Raw genomic sequence first — 15,870 nt, 5'->3', positions numbered from 1 at the left:
GGTTTGAGTCCTTGAGACCTGGAAGGGGCCTGTGCAGAGCTGTTCATATAGTTCTAAAAGCCAGATTTTAACCCTTGGAAGAACATGAACCATCACCAGGCTATATCTACCTTGTCCTCAGGGCTGCATGGATATCCAGCCTTGCTCTTCATGCATGTGATCCTTCCCCAAAGCATCTGCTCCTCAAAAGGATGTGATCTATTGACCTGTTGGATGTTCCATCCTTGAGGCTCAACTTCTGAAGCTATAGAAAATGAGAATCCTTCTGCAAAATCATTTTTGAGGACACTGAGGCTAAGGAGGGGAGGATTGGACCCTGAACAGGATCTAGACTATCAGTACAGAGTCAATTTTTCCATTTTCTTCTTTTAATGAGCCCAAGGAGACTTGTTAAAATGAATGTCTTCCAAATGAACATGGTCAGTCAGCTTCCATGCTTAGTCACAGGCCCCTATTTAGGGACTCAACTCTGAGCTACTGCATGAAAGGAAGAAGGATTAGGATGCCTGGAAAGTTTCCATCAACTCTCTCTTAGGACAGGCCAGATAGTCTGCTGACACCTAGCTGTCTTATCCTGGCTAAACCTCAGTCTCCTTATCTGTAAAATGAAGGGAATGAACTCAGTGACCTCTACACTCCCTTTTGGCTCTAAATCTATGGTCTTGAGATGCCTAGGATCTAATGAATGGAGAGCTTTCTCAAATGGACCTTGCTCTCTTAAACTGGTGAGAAGTATGCTGACATGATGTTTTAGGTTTCAGTTCATACGATTATAGATTTAAAGCTGGAAGGGACCTTAGAGACCATTAAGTCCCATCCTCTTATTTTACATAGGAAGAAATTGAGGTACAGAGTGAATGACTTTCCCTGGTTCATGTAAATATTAAGCGGCAGAATTTGAATCCAGGTCTTCCTGTTTCAAGTTGTTGTTTTAGGAATGGTATTGACAAACTGGGGCAGGACCAGAGGAGGGTGGCCAAAGGATGATTATTTAGTTTAACCATCCTACTCATGGAGGAATTTTTTCCTATAACACATCTAGCCTCTGTTTGGACATTGCCAGCAACTCAGTGACCCTCTAAAAGAGACAGAATGCACTAATTATGAAAGAAAAGTTAAGCCTTTGTGTCATGTTCCAGTTGATGGGAAGTCTGTTAATCACAGTCAAACATTCTGAGGCACAATGCTAAACCCTGGGGAAAAAAAGATAAAAAACAGAACAATGTTTGCTTCATGAAATTTATATTCAACTGGGGAAGGGGGTGGGTATGGTCTGTACACCGAACGTGCATGATAAAAAGCAGGCTTCAGAGAAACCTAGGAAGACTTGTATGAACTGAAGCAGACCAAGGAGAACAATTTATACTACAATGGCAGCATTACAAAAAACAAACTGTTTTGAAAGACTTAAGGACTGTAATCAATATAATGATCCTCCATGACTCCAGAGGATTGATAATGAAGAATACTCCCTACCTCCTGACAGGTGGACTAATGAGGGGAATAAGAAACACATTTTTAGACACGACCGACATAAGACTTGGTTTTGTTTGACATTTCATATTTGTTACTAGGGTTTTCTTTTTTTTTCTTTTCCCCCACAAGGAGTGTGGGGAATGGATAAAGTGAGAGAGAAAAATAAAGGCTTTGATGATAGGAAAAAAAATAACTAAAAATGATAAAAGGTAGGGAGTGATAGGAAAAAAGAGAAATCCCAACAAAGTGCTCCAGGAATAGAGAAGGAGAGACCACGACTGTGGTAGCTTTCAGAACAGCTGAGGACAGCTATCATGGTCCTCTACTCTGTTACCAAAAATTACTTTTCTCCCATAAGCATGACACAGTAGTGAAAGTATATTACGAGTGAGAGGACCTGGATTAAAATCTCAGCTCTGGTATTTATTAGTTCCTGTGGGACTTTGGGCCAATGACAACCACTTCAGGCCTGACCTTTCTCTTTTGTAAACTGAGAGGCTGGACTAGACAATCTATTAAATTCCCTTCTATCTCTGAGTTCTCAAACCCTATTACTCCTAAGTCCTTCAACCTATTTTATCTATTGAATCGTTTCCAATATCCTTTGCACCCTTGTTCAATCTATACATGTCTTATATAATACATGTCCAGAACCAGAGAATAGTGAAAATATAATTTTTTATTATATTAATATACTTCTATTTATGTAATATAAGATTATACTAACTTTATTTTTTAGCAGATGCGTTATACCGTATAGTTTATTATACTTCAGGTTTATACTGTAGGTTTATATTGAGTCTGTGGTCCACTAAAATCACCAGATCTTCTTTAGATAGCTACTCCCACCATTTTTTCCCCTTTATCATATCACATCCACAGCACAGTAGTTGGCATATAGTTGTTGTTTGTCCTTGGCTTCGAAGAAGACCAATGATATAACTGGTTGCTGCCTTGCTCATGAATTGGATTTAAGAGAGGTAGTAGAGTTGCACAAAGTCATAAGCCTCCTCTCTTTTTCAGAGTCATTAAAGTTCAGTGACAGGACAAAAGTCAAGATGATTGGCAGTGGCCTGGGATGCAGGGGTGACCTTGGCATCTTTGCTACCTGACCAAACTGTAAGCACTCCACAGTGCCTGCTTCACGTGCCTTCATGGCCACTGGACTAAATTGTTCTCATCCACCCATTCCACTGAGGAAAGCCTTCACATGCTTGGAGTAGACAGCCCCTGACTCACTGAGGGGTGTGAGGCTGGTAGGTCACCCTCAACCTGGGAGACTGACAGGATGGTTTATTGGGGTGTGGCCTTCAGGCGTGCTGCAGCTCCTTAGAACCACAGACAAAAATTGGGTGATAAGTGGTCACCAAAGGTGGATGAGCAGCCCAGAAAAGGGCTCAGCAAGCCCTCCCACTAGAGGTGTTAGTCCTCCCTGAATACCTTATCCCAGTTACCTTCTTTGAGACTCATTCTAATATATTTGCCTCCAGAACACAGGACTCCTGATGTGGCCTGAGCAGGGCAAAGAGCAGCAGAACCAGCATTTCTCATGGTCTGGACTCATTGCCTCTTGTAGAGCAACTTCCTATTACATGCCCAGTACCTAAACTTTACAGCTGGAATACAGGCATGCCTGCAGGGCGTGCCACAGGTGCCTAGGCAAAGAACAGCAGATTCGGACCTTCACCTGGGTGGTTCTTTCTTGGCTCCATCCTACCCTGCTTCTCATTCAATGAGCACCAAGGTTTCCACTTAAGCACAGATCTTAGGGGACCTAAACTATGCCAGTCGAGGCCCATCAGCTGGAAAAACTGTAAATACAAGGAAAGAGCAACTAGTGATGGTAGCATTCATATAGCTCTTTAAAGCTTGCACAGCTCTTTATACTGCATGATAACCTTGTGAGGCAGACGCTATTCTTATCTCCATCTTTGCAGGTGAGGAAACTGAGGCTGAGAGTGTTTAAGTGATTTGTTCAGGGTCTCACAACTAGTAAGCAACTGAGGCAAGACTTGAATCCTGGTCTTCCTGATTCCAAATGTAGCACTTCATCCATTGTATAAAACAGCCCAGGGCCAGGTGGTAGGAGAAGTCAACTCAGACTGTCTCTTTAGGACCTTGCCCAGATAGCTCAATTAATTCATCTCCCAGATCCATCTGACTATTTGCCTGGAATGTCACTGAGTGAATATGTCACTTTTTAATCATATTGACAGGCTTAAGTGAGTGAGAAGCTCTCACCTCTCAAGAAGGAGACTTTTCTTTCATCTGGGGGACTATGGAATGGGCATGGCTATTTCTGCCTCCCTCTGCCCCAAAATATGATACCTGCCTTGTCCAGCAGCCTCTGGTCCCTGGTGATGTCTCCAGCAACCAGAGTCACAAAAGAGACTCTCTGAGCGCATAGACAGAACATGGGAAAATGTCTGAAGTCTCAGAGTTCACCATAGCCTCATCCAAATTTCTTGTTTTCCCAACCTTGAACTTTCACTTTTAAAATAAACAGCATGCTAGACAAAAGAATTCACTTTGGAGCTGAGGCCTCCTCTGTTATCTTTTTCTTTCCTCCTTCTCTGCATTTTAAATGTGTCATCCATTGCTAGGGTGGATGGGAACCTCCTTGTAGAAAATGTGTTTCAGTTTTGAATTTTCCTAAAGGCTGTTTCGAGGAAGGCTGGGAGGGTGAGGAGAAGGAAGTGCTCCTTCCTTTGGTGGAAATTACATGTTTTGTTTTCACTGTATTTCTAAGGAAGTTTGAGGTTTTAGAAATGTAAGGATAGGACAGTAGGCAGTGTGGGGGAAGGGATAAATTGCAGGCTCTTAGATCGCCCTGGATCACCCAACTAGGGTGTGTTGGGAATGACACTTGAACCCAGGGCCTCCTCTGGCTCTGAGGTGAGTTCATGCTGTCTCTCATAGATAGCTCTTTAAGGTTTACAAAGTGCTTCCCATTTATCAGTTTACTGATCAACCCATCAACACTGCAATGGAGACAGTATATGTACATTTCTTCCTATTTCTCAGGTGAAGAAACTGAGGTGAGGACCAGAAAAGGGTACCAGCTAGGAGAACAGAGCCAGGATCAGCCCAGGGGACTTCTGATTGCACCACACTTCCTCTCCTGTTCTTCAGGATTTTCTATTAATAACAATAGTACTCACATGATCAACACCATTTTATACCCAATATAACAATTCTAGAATTCATGACACTGGACTGAGGGCCTTTCTACCTTAAAAAGAGCATCATTATTTCCTAACATTAATGATAATCACTGATATTTACAGAGTGTTTTATGGTTTCAGTACTTTACAGCTACTCATCTACCTGTGAAGTTAGCGTTCGTAACAATGCTCTGAGGGAAGCGCTATAGATATTTTATGTCTATTTTACAGATGAGAAAGTGAAGGGAGGAGTTAAGTGATTTACTTTCCCCTCTGGGAACTGACTTTACTTACTTTTCCACCATGACTCCTCCCTCCCTGGAACTTCTCTTACTTAGTACTTAGGATCTTCTCACCCCTCAGTATCCTTTCCCATGAAGACCCCTTTTTCCATTGGTAAGTTTCTATTCAGGGCCTCCATTCTGAGGATAGCTCCAGGCTGACCATGCTTCATTCCTCTGCCAGCTGTGCTTCCAACCCCAAGGACTTTGCCTTGGGCATGGCTGTCCCTTATCTAGAGATCTCTTTTATGTGTTGTCTTTGTCATTAGAATGTAAGCTTCTTGAGGGCAGACCATATTTATTATTACTTCTATTTGTATCTCCAGCACTTAGCATAGTGGCATCATGTTATGAATGCTCAATAAATGCTTCTTATTTTCAGCCTCTGCATCCCTGGCCATTGTCAGTCATCCTGACTTTTGTCCTGACTCCGGAAGAGAGAGTGAGGTAAATGACTTTGCCAACTCTGCCTCACTAAAATCCAATAGGCACAAAAGTCATGACATCACCCATCATGTCATGGGTCCTCTTTGAAAAAGGACAAACAAGAACACCCAGGATAACATACTCAAGTCTGAGGCAGGATTTGAACTCAGGTCTTCCCAGCCCTGCAACATTTCCTGTTTTTCAGATTCTAGCACCCTCTACCCATCTCTTTTTGTTAAATTTTTATTGATCTCTTTTGTTTTTACAGACTCAGAAAAAGGTACATTCCTTGACCACTCTTCTGACTCCAAATTCCAGTAGCACTGAATATTTAATTCACTTAGCACTTATGCCCATATCTGGAATGTTCTCTCTCTTTTTCTCTGCCTTCTGGCTTCCTTTAAGTCCCAACTAAAATTTCATCTTCTACAGGAAGCCTTTCACGATCTCTTAATTCTAGTGCATTTCCTCTATCAATTATGCCCTATTTTTCCTCTGCCTAGCTTTTGTTTTGCTTCTTGTCTCCTCCATTAGACTGTGAGATCCTTGAGGACAGGGACTCTCTTCTGCCTCTTTTTGTATCCCCAGGACTTAGGGTGGTACTTGGTACACAGCAGGAACCTAGCAAACACAAATTGATTGACTGACTCAACCAGGAGCTAACAGTATGAGCTGAGGCAAACCAGAGGAGGAGCCCATTGTTTCTTCTTGAAAAGAAATCCTCTTTGGCCCTCTGGTGAGGTCTTTGTTCTAGAACTGACTCAAGCTCACGGATAATTCACACTTTTCCATCTTTACAGTCACAGACTTGGGCTTATATATTTGATTTTTACCGAGGGCCTGCACAAGAATCAGAAAAGGCTGAGGACAAAGAGGTGGCCAGACAAAAAGGAATTGCATGAAGAGAGCCCAGTGCAACATGGCACTCCTCCAGGAAACCATACAGCCTCAGAGATACATACAGCATACAGCACGTGGATGCACTAGCAAAGTAGTGAAGAGCCCGTGGGCCAAGCTGGAGGAGCCTGAGACAATAGCGATAAACCAGTAGCCGCTGATTCGTGGAGGACTGCCTATTCCAAGCCACAGACCTGGTTTACCCAAAGAGCAATGAATCACCCAGTCATGAAGAGGAGGCAAACTCTAACCTGGTCTTTCTTGGCTTGTTCAGGGTCAGGGCAGAACACTCCACTCTAGTATTCCTGGTTTGTTTGTTTGTTTCTCAATGTTGTTGGGGGAGTGGAGGACAGGGAGACAGTGCTATCACTTTGGAATAACTATATAGGCCCCTGGATATGGTGGAGCCCACTGTAAGGATGGGTTGCTGGACCCTTTATGAATCCCAAGTGTTTTTGCTTTCAAGTGAAAAGGCAATCCTGGAAATGCAGTAAGTCTGGAGAAGTGTGTAGGTCTGGGCAAAGTACACTAGGGACAGAAGAGGAATTGGCTTGATTATTCATCACAGGTATTTGCAATGTAGGAAAATTAAACTTGTCTTCACTCTAATTCAATATTCATTTATTGGGTACCTCCTATTTAATGTTTTGTCAGTCTGACTGCCTACAAAGGAGCTGAGGGATCTTTATTTTTTTTTGGTGGAAAACTATACATGAGACAAATTCTAATATTCCCAGGGGGAAAAGCCTTGGCAGGGTCATGAGCCAAAAGGAGGTCTTAGAGAGAAGCTCCCAATCCATTTAAACCAGAGTTGCTTTTCCACGATGTCCCATTCCTTTTCCCTAAGCTTCCATGGAATAAATCACTGCTGTCCACACAATGTACTTAATCATCGATCACACACATCAGGGAAATCTTGCCTTGGCAATAAAGCAAAAGGCAGGCAGTTCAGAGAGACAAATGAGATGCCATGAAGGACTCCACTCTCCCAGTAAAGGTGACAGGAGAGTCCCATCCCAAGTCAGTACCATGCACCCAGAAGCCCCAGTAAGGACACAGACACTTTTTGGCCCCCTCTGCATCTGCTGCTCTGCTGGCTTGACTCCATGGAACAAGATGTCCTTCCCAGCTTATCGCTTCTAATCTCATCACCATGTTTCTAACTCAACCAACCCCCTCAGCTTCTTCTCCCCTCTGATTGGAGGGCTGGAGGGTGCAGTACCAAACTCCTCCCAATGCACTCCTTCATAGAGGACAGAAACTGAAGTTTCTGCCCCACTCCATTCTGCATTTGCTGCTCTGGTTGGTTTCAACTCCACAGAATAAGATGTCCCTGTGCTAGGTACCACTCAGGTTTCTCATACACACTTTCCTGCCTCTTTTTGTGCATTGCCATCCATCCCCCATTAGATTGTGAGTTCCCTGAGGGCAGAGACTGTCTTCTTATTAATTGTACCCCTAGGGCTTAGCACAGTGCTTGGCACCTAGAAGGTCTTAATTGGGTCAGAGCATTAGACAAGGCAAGAAGAGAAAGACATAGAACCACTGCCCATACTGGAAAGGATGGTTAACAATCTGGGAGCTGGAGGCCATGAATACCATAATCCAAGGTGAAGAAATAGCACGCCTATCATTTTCTTTATTAATTCCATCCCACAAATGCTTTGGTCTGTACCACTGCGTGGTAAAGAAATGGCCTTTTGGTTGGCTGCTGACCAAGAATTGAATGTGCATACAAAAAGTCAAATGATCACCTCTTTCTTGGTCAAGATTGAGGAAAGTACTTCTGAAAGCCCCTGGATGAGGAGAGAGTGCCAATGGACTACTCTCTACCTGGGGCTGATGACCTGAGGCAGCTATCCAGACACCATATCCTTCAAGCAAAGATCGAAATAGCCTAGTAGCTATACCACATTTACTAGTAAATTGGGAGGAGATGAATGCTTTGTAGCAACCTCTGCAAGTTTGTGCCCAATGTCCTCAGGAGCCAAGGACACCCAGGCTGGGAGCATGTTTTTGTACTTTTATTCTTGCTATATCTTTTTAGTCAATATCCCCTTTGTAAAGGCTAATTGGTATTAATTAGTTAAATGATATTAGCATACTAACCATGGGGTCAATCGAAGATATAAGGGAGATATTAACTGGCACTTGGCAAAGTGATATTGGGAAGAACACACCATAATGGGTGCTTGAATCAATAGAGTTACAAAGATACCCATAACCCCTCAGGATGGAATACCCCTAGAACTCTTGAGAGGAAGGTATAGACACTTGCTCTTGGGCAACTCAACTTTCTGGGGTGTGTGAGTTGGGGTAAGAACCCCCAAGATTTATGTGAGTGACACACTTATCTATTTCATGTATTTCTGAAGGATATCTATCAATATTCTAGAGGCAGCTGGGTGGCACAGTAGAGAGAATTCTGGGCCTGGAATTAGGATTTGAGTTCAAATCCATCCTTAGACATTTACTAGTTGTATAACCCTGGGCAAGTCACTTAACTTTTGTCTGCCTCAGTTTTTTCAGCTATAAAATGGGGATGATAATAACACTTACTTCCCAGAGTTGTTGTGAAGCCCAAATGAGATAATATTTGTAAAGTTTAGCACAGTTCTTGGCATATAGTAGTAACTTAATAAATACTTGCTTCTTTCCAATTGGTACCCTCTATAAGGCTAGGAAGCTTCATTTTCAGGTTCTGTCCACTGTCCACTGTCCAGCATGCTTGCCTGATAAAGTAACTCACTGAAAACAGACCTAGGAATCTCAGGGGAACTTCCATACTTCTCAGGTCCCCAGCATTTTCACTGGCTATCCCCAGGGCTTGGAATTCTTTACCTCTTTATCTCCATCTCCATCTTCTTTCAGTTTCTACTTTTATAAGAAACCCTTAATGCGGAGGAGCCAAGATGGCGGAGTAGAAAGATACACATATGGTAGCTCTGAACCCACAGCCCATAAAATATCTGTAAAGAAGAACTCCCAACAAATTCTGGAGCAGCAGAAGCCACAGAACAACAGAGTGGAAGATATTTCTGTTCCAGAGAGCCCTGAAAAACTGACATGAAAGGTCCGTTGTGCCTTGGACCTGGAGCAGAGCCCAGCCCTGCCTTGGCTGAGTGGTACTGAGAGGAGCAGATCTGAGCAGGCTTCAGGGACAGAATCTCCAGGGGTCACGTGGGTCCTCCAACCACAGGTGCCAAAGGTCAGTGGGAGGGTCTTTCCGGCTCATCGAGAGGGCAGCGGGAGTCCCCATGACTCAGGCCCCCTCGGGGGGGCAGCAGCAGAGGCAGCAGCAGACAAGGGCTCCCAAAATAGGCAGGAGCTCAGATCTATTGTTGAAGGTCTCAGCATAAACCCCCTGAGGGAACCGAGCCCTGTGTGGCAGCCTTGCCCCTACCTGAGCACCTGAACTTAATCTCACAATGAATAGCAGCCCCGCCCCCCAGCCCTGCCCTGAGGCTGGGAAGCAGCAGTTGAATCTCAGACCCCAAGCGCTGGCTGGGTGGATCTGGTGGGTGTGGAGAGAACACTCAGAAGTCAAATACTTTGGCTAGGAAAATGCACAGAAAGGGGGAAAAAAATAAGACTATAGAAGGTTACTTTCTTGGGGAACAGGTATCTCCTCCCATCCTTTCAGATGAGGAAGAACAATGCTTACCATCAGGGAAAGACATAGAAGTCAAGGCTTCTGTATCCCACACATCCAAAATAAATATTCAGTGGGCTCAGGCCATGGAAGAGCTCAAAAAGGATTTTGAAAATCAAGTTAGAGAGGTGGAGGAAAATCTGGGAAGGGAAATGAGAGAGATTAAAGAAAAGCATGAAAAGCGGGTCAACATCTTGCTAAAGGAGACCCCCAAAAATGCTGAAGAAAATAACACCTTGAAAAATAGGCTAACTCAATTGGCAAAAGAGGTTCAAAAAGCCAAGGGGGAGAAGAATGCTTTCAAAAGCAGAATTAGCCAAATGGAAAAGGAAGTTCAAAAGCTCACTGAAGAAAATAGTTCTTTCAAAATTAGAATGGAACAGATGGAGGCTAATGACTTTATGAGAAACCAAGAAATCACAAAACAAAACCAAAAGAATGAAAAAATGGAAGAGAATGTGAAATATCTCATTGGAAAAACAACTGACCTGGAGAATAGATCCAGGAGAGACAATTTAAAAATTATGGGCCTACCTGAAAGTCATGATCAAAAAAAAGAGTCTAGACATCATCTTTCATGAAATTATCAAGGAAAACTGCCCTGAGATTCTAGAGCCAGAGGGAAAAATAAGTATTCAAGGAATCCACCAATCACCTCTTCAAAGAGATCCAAAAAAAGAAACTCCTAGGAACATTGTGGCCAAATTCCAGAGTTCCCTGGTCAAGGAGAAAATATTGCAAGCAGCTAGAAAGAAACAATTCAAGTATTGTGGAAATACAATCAGGATAACACAAGATCTAGCAGCATCTACATTAAGGGATCGAAGGGTGTGGAATAGGATATTCCAGAAATCAAAGGAACTAGGACTAAAACCAAGAATCACCTACCCAGCAAAACTTGAGTATAATACTTCAGGGGAAAAATTGGTCTTTCAATGAAATAGAGGACTTTCAAGCATTCTTGAGGAAAAGACCAGAGCAGAAAAGAAAATTTGACTTTCAAACACAAGAATGAAGAGAAGCATGAAAAGGTAAACAGCAAAGAGAAGTCTTAAGGGACTTACTAAAGTTGAATTGTTTACATTCCTACATGGAAAGACAATATTTGTAACTCTTGAAACTTTTCAGTATCTGGGTAGTGGGTGGGATTACACATGCACACACACGCACACACACACACACAGACAGAGAGCACAGAGTGAATTGAATAGGATGGGATCATATCTTAAAAAAAATGAAATTAAGCAGTGAGAGAGAAATACATTGGGAGGAGAAAGAGAGAAATGGAATGGGGCAAATTATCTCTCATAAAAGAGGCAAGCAAAAGACTTTTTAGTGAAGGGAAAAAGAGGGGAGGTGAGAGAAAAACAAGAAGTTCACTCTCATCACATTTGACTAAAGGAGGGAATAAAATGCACACTCATTTTGGTATGAAAACCTATCTTACAGTACAGGAAAGTAGGGGAGAAGGGGATAAGCAGGGTGGGGGGGATGATGGAAGGGAGGGCAATGGGAGGAGAGAGAAATTTGAAGACATCACTCTTGGGGAGGGACAGGATCCAAAGAGAGAAGAGAAGCAAGGGGGGCAGGATAGGATGGAGGGAAATATAGTTAGTCTTACACAACATGACTATTATGGAAGTCATTTGCAAAACTACACAGATATGGCTTATATTGAATTGCTTGCCTTCCCAAAGGGAATGGGTGGGGAGGGAGGGATGAAGAGAAGTTGAAACTCAAAGATTTAAGAACAGCTGTCGAGTTCTGTTCTTGCTACTAGGAAATAAGAAATACAGGTAAAGGGATATAGAAAGTTATCTGGCCCTGCAGGACAAAAGAGAAGATGGGCACAAGGAAAGGAAGGGATGATAGAAGAGAGGGCAGATTGGTAATAGGGGCAATTAGAATGCTCGGTGTTTTGGGGTGGGGGGAGGGAACAAATAGGGAGAAAATTTGGAACCCAAAATTTTGTGAAAATGAATGTTAAAAGTTAAATAAATTAATTAAAAAAAAAAAAAGAAACCCTTAATGCAAATGCCTTCCCTCTGTTGATTATCTCTAGTTTATCCTGTAGTATCTTGTTTGTAAGTAGTTGTCTGCATGTTGTCTCTCCATTAGACTGTGAAGAGCAAGGACTTTTTTCTTTTTCTTTTCTTTTCTTTTTTTTTTGTTTCTCTAGCACTTAGAACACTGCCTGGCACATAGTAGGTGCTTTTAAAATGCTTGTTGACTGACTTGTTGACTGCAAGAACATACAAATCTCATATACCTCTGCTCCCAAGCAACCATTTCTAATTCTAAGAGGAAGGAAAGTCTGTGCTCATGCAGTCTCTCCCATGAAGCAGGCCACTCTGCTCTGTACCAATCTGTCTTTTGAACAGGGAAAGCCTGAAAGACAGATCAAAAGAGAGTAGCCTGGTCTGTTAGCTTGCTTTCATAGACCACAGGGAGGGGTGTACAACACCATAAGTCCCTCCTCATGAACTCCCAGACATGGGTCATCTTGGAGACAGCCCATCTCTGATGTACCATCCGTAGTTTTCTGAGTACTCTCAGCAAAGTGATCGTGGGTCTGCCCATACTTCATGGGAAACAAAAGCCCCTACCCTATAATATAACCAAGTTAACAGGGGGACGCATCAGGTACTTCCCTCCCTAATCAATCCCCTTCTATAGAACAGCTCATCTGATGCTCATACAACCTGGGGATTCCTTTTCCCCCAGAATTATGGTAAAGATATGTGGAGGACTTGCTTGGTAATCAGCACTGTGAGTGGCACAGGGCTATCCAAGATCAGGGTACTCATTAAAACCTTTCCATGCATAACCACTATTTGGGGTAATTATATTCATTTTACAGTTGAGGAAACTGAGGCAGAAGGAAATGGTCACAGAACAAATGAATGTTAGTCAGCTTCTTGAAGGATTCCTTTCCCAATGTACTCTAGCCTTGCTCTCCCATCCTGCAGCCTAGAAAAGCCTGAGAGTCCTAGGGAAAGATGGCTCTCAGTCTTGTTTGCCTGCTTCCCATTTGTAAGCACCATGGAGGAGAGGGTGAGTTGTTATTTCCAAGGCTGCCTCAATGTTTGTACAAGAAAAACTTGGCTGCCTTTTCAAGCACCTTCCCCCTAGGATGTTTGGAGCTGAACTTCTGTCCTGTAGAAGGTCAGATGAGGCCAATGCAAGTCAAAACTCAATGTTTGTCAGAACCTCCTTCATTTTCACAACATCCCAGAGATTATAAAGGACCTCAGATGTCCTATGCAACTCATACCCAAGCAAGAGCTCATCTGGGCTGCCCCATGCCCACCAAGTATTCATTCAGCTTTCACCTGAAGACCTATGGTCAGGGGGATGGGGACCCAACCAGCTCCTAGGGCAGCCCACTCCCTTTCTGGATTCCTCTGATTATCAGGAAACTTTTCCTTCCATGAAGCTGAAGAGTTGGTTCTCTGAGGCTCAGCAGTTGAAGTTAAGCTCCCTGAGGGCAGGGAGGATCTCCTTAAAATCCCGAGAACTCAGTACAATGCCATGCACTAGGTGCTTAATAAATATTGACTGAACCAAACTGAAACAAAACAAGTCTCACCTGTCTTTTACATAACAGCCCTTTCCGTGTCCCCTCTACCACTACCCCTCCTAGTCTTTTCTTCTCTAAACACTCCCAGTTCCTTCAGCTGATCTTTCAAGGGCATGGATATTAGTACCCCCTCCCAGAATGACACACATACTCTAGATATGCTCTGACCAGGACACTTGTTAGCCAATATATCACCTCCATCACCTCCAAGATGAATTATGCTGGCCCTAATCCCTCCTGGTCTGGCTGCCTCTCCCTGGACCAGGCTGGATGTTTACCACTCTGGCTTCTGGCTGTGGGTCAGGAAGGAAATACCATAAGAGGCTAGAACTCTGGGCGTCAAACTCTGAATGGATCACCAAATAGCCTGGAAAGCTTTCTCTGTAATCAGCATAATGAGGGGCATGCAGCCCAAGGATGCTCCTTCATGTTAGAAAGACCTTTCCAAACATAACCTCATTGGATCCTCATAACAGCCCTATGACGAAGAAAATTCCACAGAACCATGTTATCATTCCCATTTTACAGTTGTGGTTCAAGGCATGTGTGTGCCATGGACTCCCTGGGGGTCCCTTTGGACATTCAAGTGAAACCTATTGATTCCTCTGTGTTTAAACGCATAAAACAAGATGTATGGAATTACCAAGGAGGCCAATTACATGGAAATAGTTATTTTTAAAAATTTAAGAAGCATTTATTAAGAGTCTACTATGTGCCAGACACTGGGCTAAGAGCTTTACAACTGTTCTCTCATTTAATCATCACAACAATCCTTGCAGATAGGTGCTATTATTATCCACATTTGATAGATGAGGAAACTGAGGCAGACAGAGGTTATGTGACTTGCTGAATGTCACATAGTCTGAAGCCTGATTTGAACTTGGATCTTCCTGATTTCCAGTCCAAGAAGGGACTTTGTCTCTCTACCTCTCCCAAGCTGGAAGGACAGCAGCCACTCATGGGCCCAATGCCAATAGTCTTCTGGCATATAGGCTTTCATCTGCTTTGTTTCCCAAACCTTGGCCCATTCGCGCCCCCCCCCCCCTTAGGCATCCCAGTAGCCCTCTTCAGCTGAGGCTCACCATCTGATTGACTTTAAACCTACAGTAGCTCAGAACTTCTGAGCCCAAGCCTCAGACTCCCCAGGAGCAGAGATTACACATGTGCTACTACACTCATACAAAATAGATAATTTTAAAAATAAGTTCACAGTCTCCAGGTTGGAAATACTCAAAGGAAACTGGGACTCAAAGAGATTAAATGACTCAGGATCATAGATGAAGAATTAGAAGGAACCTCTGAGGCCATCTCCCCCAACCCCTCATTTTACAGATAAGGAAACGGAGACCCTGCTTAAGTGCCAAAAGTCAGACAGCTAGTAAAATGTGAGAAGTCTGATTTGAACTCATGTCTCGTCTGTTTCCAGATCCCGTACTCTTACCACCCTCTTTGCTGTACTATGGAGCTCAATGCTAGCATAAGGTGAACTGATTTAAGGTACTATGTCAAAGATCATACTACCCAGGGAAGATCTGGTGATCCAGGAGGGTTGGTTTGCTGACTTTTTCACTGGGTCTGTTTATGCCACCCTGATTTTCTTGCCCCACTCTAGGCCTGTACAGTCAGTCACCTGTTCTCCCCTGGGCTTCTGTCCCAACCCTGGCTGGCCCATGGGGAAGGGCATGATAGTCTGCATTCATTGACCCACCTTTAGCAGCCTTGCTGGAGCACCACGGAGCACAATGGACAGAGATTCCTTCAGTGGGAGGAGGAAGCTTCTTTTCCAAAGAACAAGCAGAAAGGGTTGTGGATGCCTCCAATTCCCTGCCTCAGCACAGGCAAAAGGGGAAGTCGTGCCTGGCCAGACCGCACTGTAAAGTCTGAATCCAAACAGGGAACTCTAAACCAAGCTGGCCTGAGAGCTGGCCTCATCCTCCCCACAGAGGCGAAGTCAATTCCTTTTTCTGCCCAAACCCCCTCCACCTCCTTCCACCTCTACCCACCCCCAACCATCATCACTCCTACAAAGGAAATTAGTCAACGAGCTGCGGTTTTAAGTTGTTTTAATAGACCAAAGGAAACAAGGACAGAATTCAGAATCCACCCAGAGCCAAAGCTTCACTTCTGATTACTCTGAAGGGTGAGAGTAAATGCAGGCTTTAGAAATGCCAGTGTCATAACTGATCCACAAATGAGGAGTTGCTGCCCAGAGCCAAGGCACAAACTTGGATGGAGGGAGCTATGACCCTACAGCCTCCTTCCCTCCCTCCCTCCCTCCTACCCAGAGGCCTGTGGAGGAGGAATAATTGCTGACATTTCTAGAGCGCTTTATAACTTAATAATAGTAACTAGCCTAGGAGAGTCACCTTGGTGTAGTGAATAGAGAGCCAGTCT

The 15,870-nt window shown here is 43.6% G+C and overlaps 1 protein-coding gene across 3 annotated transcripts in view; it reads right to left on the bottom strand.

The window, feature by feature from the left end:
• Positions 1 to 15,446, bottom strand: part of IRAG1 (inositol 1,4,5-triphosphate receptor associated 1) — a 149,295-nt gene extending 133,849 nt beyond the window's left edge. Inside the window, exon 1 of one of the 3 annotated variants that reach the window (XM_072619450.1) lies at positions 15,185 to 15,446. The gene's annotated coding sequence lies outside the window, so the exon portion shown is untranslated. The remainder of the gene's footprint in view (positions 1 to 15,184) is intronic. The other 2 variants (XM_072619446.1, XM_072619442.1) reach the window with 2 other exon arrangements.
• Positions 15,447 to 15,870: the final 424 nt, after the last annotated feature.

Source organism: Notamacropus eugenii, chromosome 6, assembly GCF_028372415.1.
Source record: "Notamacropus eugenii isolate mMacEug1 chromosome 6, mMacEug1.pri_v2, whole genome shotgun sequence".
Lineage (NCBI taxonomy): Eukaryota > Metazoa > Chordata > Mammalia > Diprotodontia > Macropodidae > Notamacropus > Notamacropus eugenii.
The sequence above is the reverse complement of the archived record's forward strand: the minus strand, read 5'-3'. Positions and strand labels throughout refer to the sequence as shown.